Below are 14,588 nucleotides of genomic sequence, written 5' to 3'. Positions count from 1 at the left end.
GTGCCATCCTCCCCCAGTGCCATCCTCGCCCAGTGTCATCCTCGCCCAGTGCCATCCTCCCCAGTGCCACCTGTTAGTGCTATCTGTCCCCAGTGCCACCTGTTAGTGCTATCTGTCCCCAGTGCCACCTGTTGTCAGTGTCATTTGTCCCCAGTGCCATCTGTCATCAGTGCCACGTTTAAGTGTCATCTGTCATCATTGCTACGTCTCATCAGTGCCACATAGTGCCATCTGTCATCAGTGCCACATATTAGTGCCATCTGTCATCAGTGCCACGTATCAGTGCCATTTGTCATCAGTGCCACCTGTCAGTGTCACGTGCCATCTGTTGTCAGTGTCACGTGTCATCAATGCCACTTATCAGTGCCATCTGTCATCAGTGTCACGCGCCATCGGTGGAAGAAACCCCATTGGAAAAAAGCCAATAACAAGAGGCCTAACTATGGTGATAATTGGCAACAGCCTCCCTATGATCAATTTCGGGGTCCCTACCATCCACCATATATACGGCATCCGGCACCCCACTATGAGTATAATCGGAGAGAAAGGGATAACTGGGTACCACCCCAGGTGTACCAGCGACCATACGAGCAATACTCCGTCCCTACATACAATCAGTATGCACCTCTTAGAGATTATAGGGATGATGAAAGAGAGGATAACTACTATCAGACCTACTACCCTGATCCATATGAAAATAGGGCTTTTTTAGGGAGAGGTCCAGATCACCACCCCCCAAGGGCAAGAAATGTTCAAGTGGAGAGAGATGTAAGTCCAAAAAGAAGAGAGGCAGAAGAGCGGGAGCGCGAGAACAAGCAAAAAAGAGAATAAAAGGCGAAGGGGTATTCAATCTGAGTGGTGTACCCCTAACATCAGAAGAAATGGCCGTATTAGATAGAGGTCTGAAATTTGCGCCTAAAAAGAACTTGGACAAGTTTCAGACATATGTGAATATTCAAAAATATATTAGAGGGCTCAATATCAAGAAATATTTGTGCAATAATCCGATTAAGATCCATGCCCCCCCTCCCAATGAGGTTATACATAGCACCTTAAGAAACAAGTCGGTTTTTAATCCTCAAATTAATAACAACAAATTTGTTGATGTTTTTAAAAAAATTGTTGTTGAGGACTTAAAGGCCCTAGAGGTTAAGAAACAAAAAGAACCAAATTTTATGAAATGCGGAATGAAACGGCTAAGCGAGCGGAAAGACATAGTAATACGCCCGGCCGATAAAGGAGGAGGAATTGTAATACTGTCGAAAATACAATACAATGAAAATATGGCAAATTTACTGAATGATCCTAAAACCTATACTCCATTAGCAAAAAATCCTGTTTTTAAAGGAAGGAAAGAGCTTGAAAAAGTTGTGCATCTAGGTTTAAAAAGATTGATTCTGAATAAAAAAGAGGCTCAGTTCCTTATACCCGAATCTGTAAGGACACCAATCATCTATTATTTGCCTAAAATCCATAAGGATAAAACTAACCCCCCTCCAAGGCCCATAGTAAATGGCATAGACTCGCTTACCACAAGAATAGGTTCTTACATAGATAATTTCTTACAACCAGTAGTTAAAAGGACGAAAGCATACCTGTCTCGAATGATGGTCCATTTATTTTGACCACAGCAGATGTAACTTCCCTTTATACGATAATCCCCCACTATGAGGCCTGCGAAGCTGTAAAATGGGGTCTGAGAACCCACTCTCAACTTGCCTGTTCCCAAAGGAAGTTTATAGTCAAGTGTCTCGATTTTTGCCTAAAGAATAATTATTTCTGGTTCAACCGTAAGTTTTATCATCAGGCGACTGGCGTCGCAATGGGAGCAAAATTTGCTCCCAGCGTCTCCGGTTTATTTATGGCAAAATGGGAGGAAAATACAGTTTTCTCTAACATACCACCGAGTTGGTAATGTATAGATGATATATCGACGACATAATAATTCTGTGGAAAGGAAACAGCGCTAGCCTAAATGATTTCAAACAGAAATTGAACTCGAATGATCTAAATATAAAACTAACATGGAACACAGATGAAAAAGAAATAACTTTCTTGGATCTGACAATTCTACAGGAAGAAGGTAAATTGCAGACCAAAACGCATTTCAAAAGCGTAGACAAAAACAGCTACCTCCCAGTAACAAGTTGCCACCATCATAATTGCCTCTTCAACATTCCGAAAGGCCAATTTATGAGACTGAGGAGAAATTGTAGTAAAAAGGAAGTTTTTTTGGATCAGGCTAATTCCATGGGACAGAGATTCTGTGAAAAAGGCTATGATAAGGACATAATTCTGGAAAAAATAGCAGAAGTCGAAAATATCGATCGTCGAAATCTTCTTAAAGAGAAAGAAAAAACCTCAGAACTGGACAAAAATAAGAGATGTAAAGAAGGGACATTAATACTTGACTATAATAGCCAATACAAAAGCATTGAAAATATAATAAAAAAACATTGGCACATTCTATTGAATGATAGGGACCTGCATGAGGTTTTACCACCTAGGCCGCACTTTACCTATAGGCGTGCCCCAACCTTGAGAGATATGCTGGTAAAAAATATACCAGATATACCAGATCCCCCTGTGACGAACTATACGTTCTTCACAGGTAAGGGGTTTTATCTCTGTAAGAGGTGCTACGCATGCACAAGAGCAAGTAAACCTGAAAAAGTTTTTGAGTTTTCGTCCACAAGTACTGGTAATTCATATAAAGTCAAAGACTTCATATGCTGTAACACAGAAGGTGCGGTTTACGTTTTAGAACTACAATATGTTGGCCGCACAAAGAGACTTTTAAGGATTAGACTCAAGGAGCACATACAGAATATTCTAAAGGGGTATGATAAACATAGTGTTTCTAAGCACTTTGCCACTCATCACAAAAAAGACCCCAGGGATTTGAAATTTTGGGGCATTGTCCCGTATGCTAAACATTGGAGGGGTGGACATAAAGTGAGGACCCTAAGCCAAATAGAATCGAAGTGAATATTCACGCTTGACACTTTTAGCCCCAGAGGATTAAATATTGAGTTCGACTTAAACTGTTTTATCAGTAATTTTTAACGTTTTTTATCTTCTTTTTTACATATCTTTTGCCTCAATTACACACTATGATATATATTTTAATAACTTAATAATTTAATAATTTTTTAATTCTTGGTCTTAAAATTTGGAACTGTATTTTAGAGGATTAATTTATGGAAAATGATTGAATTTTTATACGCTAATTGCACTGTAAATACATACGTCATTTCCGAGATTCCCCTATACGTTTAATTTTAGGCCTCTGAATTGAACTTGTAAACCCCCCCCCCCCCCCTTTTTTTTTCTATGTGATTGGTCTCGCCTCTTTTTATTGAAATAATTTTTAATTTAATAATTTTTTATTAAATTGCTACTTTTTATCTAATACTTTGTTTACACAGACACTAGTATAAGACATTTTACTCGTATTAATATTTAGTTATATATACGAACATTTTGAACCATCCCCTAATTTTAAAATTAATAATTAAAGGTAATAGGTTTTATATTCCGGGATGTTTGATTGTGTTTTTAATTAGTAAAATAATTATAATTTTTTAATAGCTGTCTTTGCGATGATCCTAATTCAGCCACTGTCACTAGAATAAAGACCATTATATTTGATGGCAATTTAGGACTTCGATAAAATGGCCGACGGTGTGATCGTATGGAATATGGAGTTCCCGCAGCTATGTCCGACAGAGTGACATAAATACGTTATACGATGCGAATCGTTACCCTAGACATATAGTCTTACGGTGGATTCGTATTATAAAATAATATTTCTCTTAAATTTTTATTCGGTCGTTGTGCTGTTTTTTTCCTAGATTGTCCGTACCCACTCGTTACTATTTTTTTAATTTTTAACGAATTTATTGTTAAGTACGGAGGGAGTTGAGATAAAGAACGGTACATATCTCCGGCATTCGAAGTACCTGTCCTACGAATGCATGCCTGAGTTATGCTAATGCAGGTTGATTTAATTTCCCGTTTGTGTGATTTACACACTCTAGCTACGTAAATAATGGGCGGATGTGATCCGCCCAGTACTCCCATATAAGCTCTTCCGATCCGTTTAGAATTATCCCAGTTGAAGTCCATTCGAGACGTAACGCGTAGGAAATCGGAAGTGACGTTCGTATCTTTTATCGATCCGTCTAGTTGTGTGTGCCTGTTTATTTGCTCCTGTTTGTGAGTATATATAGTTTGTTTTACAAATAAATTGTTCTTTTTAAAACTACTACACAATGGAGGATATCTTTTACTTGTTATTTTGAGCATTGTTGGTCGGCTAAAACTACAAGGAAGAGTGGCACTGTCAGAAGTCCCAGTCACAGCTCACCTGATCCCCTGGAATTTCCCCTGCAAATTTACTTTCTCGCTGTAACCTTACAGCTGTGAGGTAATTATTTAGGATTATCCACATTAACACGGGATACCGTTTGGAGGAGAGCTACCTTGGCACATTTGCACTTTATGTTTGGTTGTGAAATCACATTTTAGATCTGCACGATTGGACTGTGTATGGGACACTATCGAGATTCACCATTTGTCGTTACAATTTTTTGCTATTTTTATTTCTTTTCACTAAGGATCATACTGTTGGTTTTTATGGTCTTTGCACTTTTAAACCATTCATAGATTTTTTTGGACTATTTACTACACTAAGCTATTGATATACAATGTTTGTAGTTTTATTTAGATGTTAGATTTTTTCTCCCCTTTTTTTGTTTTATCTTAGACGATTCACTCTATTTTATATAGCTATTGCAATCCACTTTTTACACTGTATAGCTGGAGTTTCCCCCCCCCCCCCCCCTGTTTTTTATTGTCCTTTATTATATAGGCACTGGTATGATGCACTATTAATATACTTATATATATATATATTTTTTTTTTTTCAGATGTTCATTTCTATGCACTTTTTTGCACAGTTTTTTTGATACTTTGTGAACGATTGACAGTCACTTTTTATCACATAAGCTTATTGTTTATGTTTATTTATTTATTGTTTATTTATTTTTCTCTTGGTATTTAAGGAAGCGCAACACACCCTCCCTCTATCATTTGTGGTATACTCATGCCATGTGAGAGAAATAACCTATTACAATGACAATTTTGTGGAAAAAAATAAAAAAAATAAAAAATCTTAATTTGCAAAGAATTGTGGGAAAAAATGACATCATCAAAAAACTCATCATGCCTCTTACTAAATACCTTGGAATGTCTACTTTCCAAAAAGGGGTCATTTGGGGGGGATTTGTACTTTTCTGGCTTGTTCAGGTCGCAAGAAATGAGACAGACCACCAGTACATCAGGTGTGATCAATTTTGTGCGATTCGCTCCACAGCTTGTAGACTCTCTAACTTTCACAAAGACCAAATAATATCCACTAATTTGGGTTATTTTTACCAAAGATATGTAGCAGTATAAATTGTGGCCAAAATGTATGAAGAAAAATTTATAATTTGCAAAATTTTGTCACAGAAACAAAGAAATATGCGTTTTTAAAAAAAAAAATCGGTCTTTTTTCATTTATAGCGCAAAAAATAAAAACCCCAGAGGTGATCAAATACCACCAAAAGAAAGCTCTATTTGTGGGAAAAAAAAGGACAACAAATTTATTTGGGTACAGTGCTGCATGACTGAGTAATTGTCATTCAAAGTGTGAGAGCACCGAAAGCTGAAAATTGGTCTGGGCAGGAGGGGGGTTTAAGGGCCCAGTAGGCAAGTGGTTAATAAATGTTTCTTTCAAACTGCAATAATATTTGTTTTCATTTACTGCTTTGGTTTGTTTTAGGTGTCTCCTAGATTTTTTTTGGAATTTTTTGGGCCTTTTTCTTCAAAAGTGCAAACCAAATTTCTGTGCGAGATGAGGTGACAGTATCTTCTTCAGATAATATTATGTTGTGGGTCTGCTACACACACACACACACACACACACACACACACACACACACACCTTGTTTTTGTTGTTAATGTATGTACTGCATTACTGACACAAATATTCCTAATTTTTTTTTTTTTTCCAATAGATTTTTATTAGTATTTTTGCAAAGGTACAGAGTAGTATAAAAAAAAAAAAAAGAACAAAATAACAACAACCACTATAACAACTTACATTGTAATAAAAATGAGAGAGAATCTAGGATGGAAAGCATACATCCTATTCATATTGCAAGTACTGTATACAAACAGAGAAGGAGTATGATGGGGGGAAGCTACCCCTCTAGACACCCCAAACGGGATCTTGCTGTGTCCAGAGGCGAAGACATCGCATTAAGTATAATATGAAAGTCAGCAAGGAAGATGGCAATATAAACAGGGGATGTCGTACAGTAAAAGTACCATCTGTAGAGTAGTATAATGAGAATGCAATATTGTAATGTACATTGAATAGTGGTTAAACTTTACTTAGCTAAGATAAACAAATAGTTAGATAACACTGCATCTAAAGTGCGTGTACTTGCTGGTCGACCCAACATGCAATATCAGGCACAGTACGATAGGACAAAGCAAACAAAAAGAGAGAGAAAAAGGAAAAAAAAAAAGAAGGAGGAGGGGGGGGGGGGGGGGAGGCAGGGGAGGGGGAGGGAAGCAGGCTCAATGTAGTACATGGAAAGGAGGAATAGCTAAAGAGATATAATTCAGATGAATAGGGGACGTGATTTGGTGAACCATGCATCCCAGATTTTCCAACGAGATGTTAATTTAGGTAGATAACCTTCCGCTGCAGCATACATACGTTCATATGCACAATGTGTATGTACTAAACGCACAATTTCCGTACAGGAGATTTGTGCGGGAGATTTCCAGTTACGGGCTATCACCAATCTAGTAGCTAGTAGAATCTGCGTGATAATGTATTGAAGTGTGTGGGGGTACTGTTCAATGCCTATGGACAAAATCGCTAAGGCCGGGGATGGTTCAATGGGAATACAGGTAACTTCAGCAATGAGGCGGAAGACATCTAGCCACAGTAATTTGATGCGGGGGCAGTCCCAAAGTATATGGTAGAGGGTGCCAGGTGCACCGCATTGTCTCCAACAGTGCACGTCGAAAGAATCATTGTACAAGTTCATACGTGCAGGGGTGAGATACCATCTAAGGGTAAGTTTATAAGTAAGTTCCCAAAGGTTAGCAGATTTCGTAGTTTTGTAGATGGAACGTAATGCACATTGCCATTGTTGTGGAGATAGGGACACACCAATATCCCTCTCCCATTTAAGCATGGGAGGAAGAATATCAATGTTGCTTTTATCTTTAAGCGCAGCATAAAAAAGTGAGATGCCTTTGACGGGGGCCATAATGCTAGTAAAATACTGCCAAATTTTCATGGGCAAGGTAAGATGCGTATATGGGTGTCTGAGCAGGCAGTGTGTGACTTGAAGGTATGTGAAATAATCCTTTGAGGTGAGCGAAAAAGCTTGCTGTAGTGTGGGGAATGGGTGGAGAAATTCAGAAGAGTATAAGTCTCCAATATGTACTATACCTTTTTTTTTCCAGGGAGCTATTTGCATGTTAGGTATGAGCAAGTTAAGGATTTCGATTGGTATGGGCACTGTACATAAAGCGGTTGAAGTGGGTAAGTTCGTATGGAGATATAAGAATGCTTTAATGGATGCATGGACAGTCGGGGATACATGCTTATCCAGTTTACATAAAGAGGGGAAGCTGAGTAGCCAGACCATTAAGTTGCCACCGGGGATTTGAGAAGCTTCAATAGAGCTCCATTGATTAAGGGGGTTAGGAGAGAACCATTCTCTCATCTGTGCTAAGATAGCCGCCATATAGTAGTCCAGTATATCAACGTAACCCATACCGCCAGCTAATTTATGTTTAATAAGGGCAGTCTGGGCTACTCTCGGTCTTTTACCTTGCCACACAAAGTGTTTGAGAAGGGATCGTGTCCGTGCGAAGAAAGACATGGGTACTGGAATGGGCAGGGATCTGAAGAGATATAGAAGCTGTGGAAGTAAGATCATCTTAAAGGCAGCTAACCTACCTGCGCTGGAGAGCGACAGTTTGGAGAGTTTATTCAGTTCTATAGGTAGAGTATTTAGGAGGGGTAAGTAATTAGCTTGATATAATGCAGTAGTGTGTGCTGTAAGTTTTATACCCAAGTAAGTGATAGTGTTTGTGGACCATGCATAAGGATATCTGTTCTTCAAAACTGTTTGTTGATGCTGAGACAATGCTATTGGTAGGATATAAGACTTAGAAGCGTTAACCTTGTAATATGAGATATAGCTGAAATCATCAAGTACATTTTGTACCGAAGCCAGGGAAGTTATGGGGTTAGACAATGCAAAAATAATGTCGTCCGCAAAAAGGTTAATTCTGTGGTCAGCGTTACCAATGAGAAAACCAGATATAGCATCATGGGATCTAATTCTGGCTGCGAGGGGTTCTATCATAAGATCGAATATCAGAGGCGAAAGAGGGCAGCCTTGTCTCGTGCCGTTCGTAATGGGAAATGGTGTAGAGAGCATAGACAAACAATAGACTTGGGCTGAGGGGGTAGAATACAGTGCTAGAATTGCAGAGAGGATAAAACCTCGAAATCCAAATTTTTCTAGGGTAAGTTTTAGGTATTGCCAATGAACCCGATCGAATGCCTTCTCCGCATCCAAAGAAAGGAGCAGAGAAGGCACTCGATGGGTCGCTGCGTGATGAATGATGTTGATCATACGCCGTGTGGCATCAGAGGTCTGGCGACCCTTGACAAAACCAGATTGGTCAGAGTGTATTAACAATGGCAATATGTCAAGCAGTCTAGATGAGATCACTTTCGCATATAGTTTAACATCATGATTTAAAAGAGAAATAGGACGGAAATTCTGCGGCAGGTTTGGTTCCTTCCCCGGCTTCGGTATTGTAACAATCAAAGCTTTAAGCATTTCTTGAGGAAAGGAGGCGGAGGAGGCAGCGGAATTGAAAACATTGGTTAAGTGTTCAAGGAGCACATAGTCGAATTGCTTATAGTATTCACCTACGAAACCATCCGGACCAGGGGCTTTATTATTAGGTAAAGTATGAATAGCTTTTCTAATTTCGTCTCGGGTAAGTGGGACATTTAGTTGTTCTAGTTGCTGAGGGGTCAATTGGGGAAGATTGACTGATTGTAAGAAGGCCTGAATTTGGGAGGGTTGAGGTTGATGTAGTGTCACATCATCAGCGAGATTGTATAGGCCGCTGTAATATTCGCTAAAAGCATTGGCAATAGATTGAGGGTTAGTCAATTTGGAATTGGTGATAGGGTGGAGCAAGTAGGGTATAGTAGATTTGGATACAGGGCCTTTGACCTGATATGAAAGTAATTTACCGGGTTTATTTCCCTCAGCAAAAAATTTCATTCTAAAGCATTTTTGCGTTTTGTCATGGGTTTCTAGTAATAAAGTTCTGAGCTCAAGTCTGAGGGAGGTCAGTTGGGCTTTGAGTGCCAGAGTGGGATGTTGTTTGTTCATGGAATCAGTGTTTTGGATTTTGGCAAGGATATCAGCTAAACGCTGCCTCCTACGTCTTCTGTCTCTAGTTCCATATTGAATAAACAAGCCCCGCATGTACGCTTTGTGAGATGCCCAGAGCACATGAGGGTCAGTAACTGAGTCCTTGTTCAGCGAGAAAAAATCTAATAAGTGTTCACGTAACAGGTCTTTATATGGGTCTGTTTGCAGGATCCTAGCGTTAAGTCTCCATAAATAGGCCGGAGGGGATTTAGTTGAGTCCTCAATAGTAATGCTAACCGGAGAATGGTCTGACCACGTTGTGGGGTGAATAGTAGAGGAAGAAATTTTCTGAAGAGTCCAAGGATCTGTTAGAAAAAGGTCAATGCGCGAGTAAGAGTTATGGCAGGAAGAGAAAAAAGTAAAATCTTTTTCATCAGCATGTAAGCATCTCCAAACGTCGTACAGACGAAAGCGGGAGAGAAGGGGATTCAAAGCCGGTCTGGGTCTTTTGGTGCGGATAGAGGAGTCCAGGGCAGGGTCAGGGGTGCAGTTAAAATCGCCACACCATATCACTGCTCCTTGTTGAGCTACAGTTACTTTCTTGTGAAGCTTACGTAGGAATCGTGCTTGGTGCACGTTAGGAGCATAAGAGTTAACAATAGTGTAAGGAATATTATTGATCACGCAAGTTAAAATGATGTATCGACCATCGGGGTCCAGGGTAACCTGGGTGAGTTGGTATGTGAGGGTATTACGAATGGCAATAAGAACTCCTTTCTTCTTAGAGGTAGCGTTGGCCATGTAGATTGTACTAAAGTTCTTGTTCGTACAAGAAGGAGGATGGCTAGACAAGAAGTGTGTTTCTTGTGCACATAAAATATCACATTGGGTTTGCTTGGCGAGTGACCATAGAGAGGACCTCTTGGCAGGATGATTTAAACCTTTAGCATTGATGGAGACAAATTTGATGGTCATGCTTGCAGGTCAGGTCGGGAGAAACTGTAGTAGCTAGAAAGTTACCTGAAGTACCGTAGAAAGGAGAAGCGAGTCCAAGTGAAGATTATATGCGGTTGCAAGGGATGCTTCCGAAGAAAACTTGATAGATGATCAGCACGAGGTGCGGGCGGGAATGTGGACACTTTCACCAGGAAGTATAGATATTGTGGTAAGCCTGCTGGGAGAGGATAAGGGAAAAGGAAAAACAACCACACAGAAGAAACAAAAGGGTAAAAACGGTTGGATCAAAGCAGAAAAAGCACGTGTCTGAGCCTCTAGATGTGACTAATTGCTGCCTGGTAATTAACCAGAGGGCCGTGCTGTGGCCGCTGATAGTGGCAGTAAAAAAAAAAAAAATAAAAATAAAAAATAAAATAAAAAAGAGACCAATGAAAAAGTGTTTCCAATAGAACAAACTTTAGCACCCTGTGCTAGGAAACACTAACTAGGGGTAAAGAGTTTTTTGTACCGAGCGTGAGTGAGAGCAGAAGGCACACCGAATCGGCATGCAGTAATCGTACATCCGGGACCCTAGGTAGGGGGTTGGTTCCTGCGGGGTCTTGGCGGAAGAGATTGAGGAGACAAGGCCCCTGTATTGCTCTGATCCATAGGAGTCGCCTCACTATGAGAAGGAACAATGTTCCAGTTGCGCAGGAGTCGTAGTCCCTGCTGCAGCGAATGGACCAGGTGTTTTGATCCCTCATGTTGGATAGAGATTTTGGATGGGGCAATCCATTGATACTGGATTTGATTGTTGCGTAGCGCTTTAGTGATAGTGTTGAGTTGTCTGCGTCTGCTTAAGGTGTGTTGAGACAGATCAGCATACACTTGTAGGTGCCCATAAGGGTCAGGGAGAGAGGGCAGTCCCCTTACTGTGCGCATAAATTGCTCCTTAATATGATAAAAGTGCACCCTGAGGATGACATCTCTAGGCACAGCATCTGGGAGGAAGGAGGGCTTAGGCAGCCTATGTATACGATCAATAACTAGTTCAATACCTTTCGCGTCAGGGAGTATAGCTTTAAGAAGGTTTTTTGCAAATAAAGGTAACTCAGTGGTTTGAACAGATTCAGGAATTCCACGGATCTTAAAGTTATTACGTCTGACCCTGTCCTCTAAATCTGCGATTTTGTCCTTAATCCAGCACGTTTCTTGGGCCTGTGCTTCTTGGGCATCAATCATGTCATTTACAGTAATAGTGACATCACCCATGTTAGCTTCAAGCTGTGTGGCTCTGTCCTCTAGTGCATTAATGCTAGTGCTGAAGTTCTGCATAAGGGAGAGCATGTCAGACTGTAAGGAGCTCCTAAGGGACATCAGCATCTCCTTGAGAGTGGTGTCCATGACTGCCTGACCTGCTGTGGGGAAGGAGGCAATGGCGTCCGGTTGTGGGCTCTGCTGAGGGAAGACATAGGGCATGGTAGAGGCCTGGACACTATCCTGAGGTAAGCCACTATCCAGTCTCATCTTAGACTTCGCCGGACTGTTAGCCAGCGGTGTACCTGGGGGTGATGTATAGATTCCTCCGGGATTGGCACTTACCAGTGCGGTGTGATGTGTGGAGATGTTCTCTCCTTGATGGGAAGAAGCAGCTGCTATGTTCATCCCGCAGCGGGACAGGGCCTCGGCGCCATTTTGACTGCGCCGTGCGGACGGCTGATACATGAACTCCGTCAGCTTCCGCGGGATCCTGTCCTCTTTTCGTTTGAGGGACATCTCTCCTCTGCCTTGCAGTAGAAGCTACGGTCAATCGGTGGAGAAATAATTCCCGGGTGTCGCTGTAAGCCGCTGTATCTCGCCGTCAGTGTGGAGAGCTCTGAGTTCAGGCGTCCATCATGGTCACGCGCCGGACACGCCCCCAATATTCCTAATTTTCAGCGCCATTACAGAAATGTGTGGAGTCATGAAAATGGCATGATTGGCGCAAATTAAAAAACACTGTGGGTGTTATTTACTAAAGGCAAATCCACTATGCACTACAAGTGCACTGCAAAAGTACACTTGAAACTGCACTTGGAGTGCAAAGTGAATTTGCCTTTAGTAAATAACACCCATTGTCACAGAAAACAACAACTTTACTACAAACTCTGCTTTTGCGCATTGAAAAAGGAAGCCACACGTTGTTGATAATAAAACTTTTTACTCAAAGCACATTCACAAATGTGCATTTATGAAAGGGTTTTACAACAAACCAACATATTTGGTGTATATAACATTATTTTTGGTAACATTAATATAACTAGCCGTTTTTTTAGAAAACAGGCATGTTTCAAAGCATAACATACAGAACTCAGGAACTTACAAAGTTCAACTTTGAAAAGTGAAGACAATATCAGACATTAGTATGTCCAAACTGTGTTGATATTGCCTTCATCAGATGGGGTGTCACCCCTGTAAAAGCCAAATTTGGAAGATGCACACAAATTGTGATTCAAACTGGGCATTATACTCCTCCTGATCCCATGCCTAATGTCAACATGTGCTATCTCCCATCATGGGGGATCAATGTACGTGTTTTAAGGGTGAAACCCCTTCATCTCAGCCATTTTAGTAGAGAGGAAGGGGTTGCACCCACAAAACGCGTACATTGATCCCCCATGATGGGAGATAGCACATGATGGCACACAGTGTGCATCTTCCAAATTTGGCTTTTGTCAAAATATAAAATAGGTTTTTAAAAGATAAAATCAATGCTAGCTAGTTTTGTGTGTTTCAGATTCTCCCTAAAACATCAATGATGTTCTTCATTTTTTGTTTCACCCCATTGATGTTTTTATTGAGATTATCTAAATCGCGATTGCACCCCATTATCTCCCCAATGAGGATCTGGGCACTTTCACTGGTAAAATGCGATTCTTCTTCCATAATATCCACATCACCTAAAAAGAAACCAGAAAACACACCATGTATTATAAAAATGCAGGCATACATCTATTACCTGAAGCTGTGGTCTCAGATACTCAATTGTTGTGGGGACAATTTCTCCAATTTCAACAACCTGTCCTTCCTCCTCCTCCTCTGCTTCTGGTATTTGGATTCCCCCTTCTTTGGGAGGTGTGGGCCCCTGATGTCCTCAGACATCCCGAGTCTTCTCTCCCCTATGAGAATGTAAAAAAGGAATACTTAGCACACTGATATTTGAGGGCATACATAGGATTATGAAACATTGCTTGGAAGTGTTGTACAATTGTGTTTTTTGGCAGAGTTCAAAGCTGAAAACATTATTTTTGAGACTTTCTAAAGCTGGAATACCTGTCTCACAGATGGAGACACCCCTATAGTATCCACTGGAGCACGTGTGTGGGACACCCTAATAAAAAGGATGTTCTGGTGTGCCGCACTAGTGCTCATGAGTCCAGATGTGTAAACAGCTACTGAGTGTCCTCTCCTTTACAATGAATCAAGTTTGCATTTCATTCTAGTTACAAACACATCTACACAACAAACTTCCTTTGACTAGAAATAGGCATGGACAAATGTAGTTAACTGCAACTTTCCAAAACATCGTATTTGAAGCGGGTGAACAAATGATGTTTGCTACGAACGATTGAACCCATGAACATGAAAGTGGCCATCTTAAACTGTATAACACTAAACAAAAGCACATGGAGCAGTATGCGAGCAATAGTAATAATATGAACACACAACTGCTTACTTTTTAGAAGAACTCACTTGATCCTTCTGTACTGATCGTGCTCCCTCAGTTTCAGGTCTGACCAGTGTTTCCTCAGTTGATCCTTGGATCGCCGTACCCCAAAATGTTTCTGCAGACTCTTCACAACTTTAGTCATGATCTTGTCCTTTCTGATATTTGGGATTGGGCAAGGTCAATACTTACCATCATAGTCATTCCTCTTCAATATGTCCACCATCTCCAACATCTCTACAAAAGACATATTTGAGGCCTTAAATCTCCTCTTTCGGGATCGGGACATGTCTGGCTCCTGGCTTTCCTCATCCTCCTCATTGCTGTAATAATTAACATGCACCTGCTGTGCCTCCACCATGTGCTCTCCCCACTTCGCCAAGAGAGAAGGGGCAGGGAATAGACTAGAAAGAATGTCAGGGGCAGGCAGAGTTTCACGCATGCACACTGTATATAAAACTTAACATGCG

The sequence above is a fragment of the Lithobates pipiens genome, unplaced genomic scaffold (genome assembly GCF_037356315.1).
Source record: "Lithobates pipiens isolate NorthernLeopardFrog02 unplaced genomic scaffold, aLitPip1_a1.2 Scaffold_16, whole genome shotgun sequence".
NCBI lineage: Eukaryota > Metazoa > Chordata > Amphibia > Anura > Ranidae > Lithobates > Lithobates pipiens.
Note: the sequence above shows the minus strand (reverse complement) of the source record.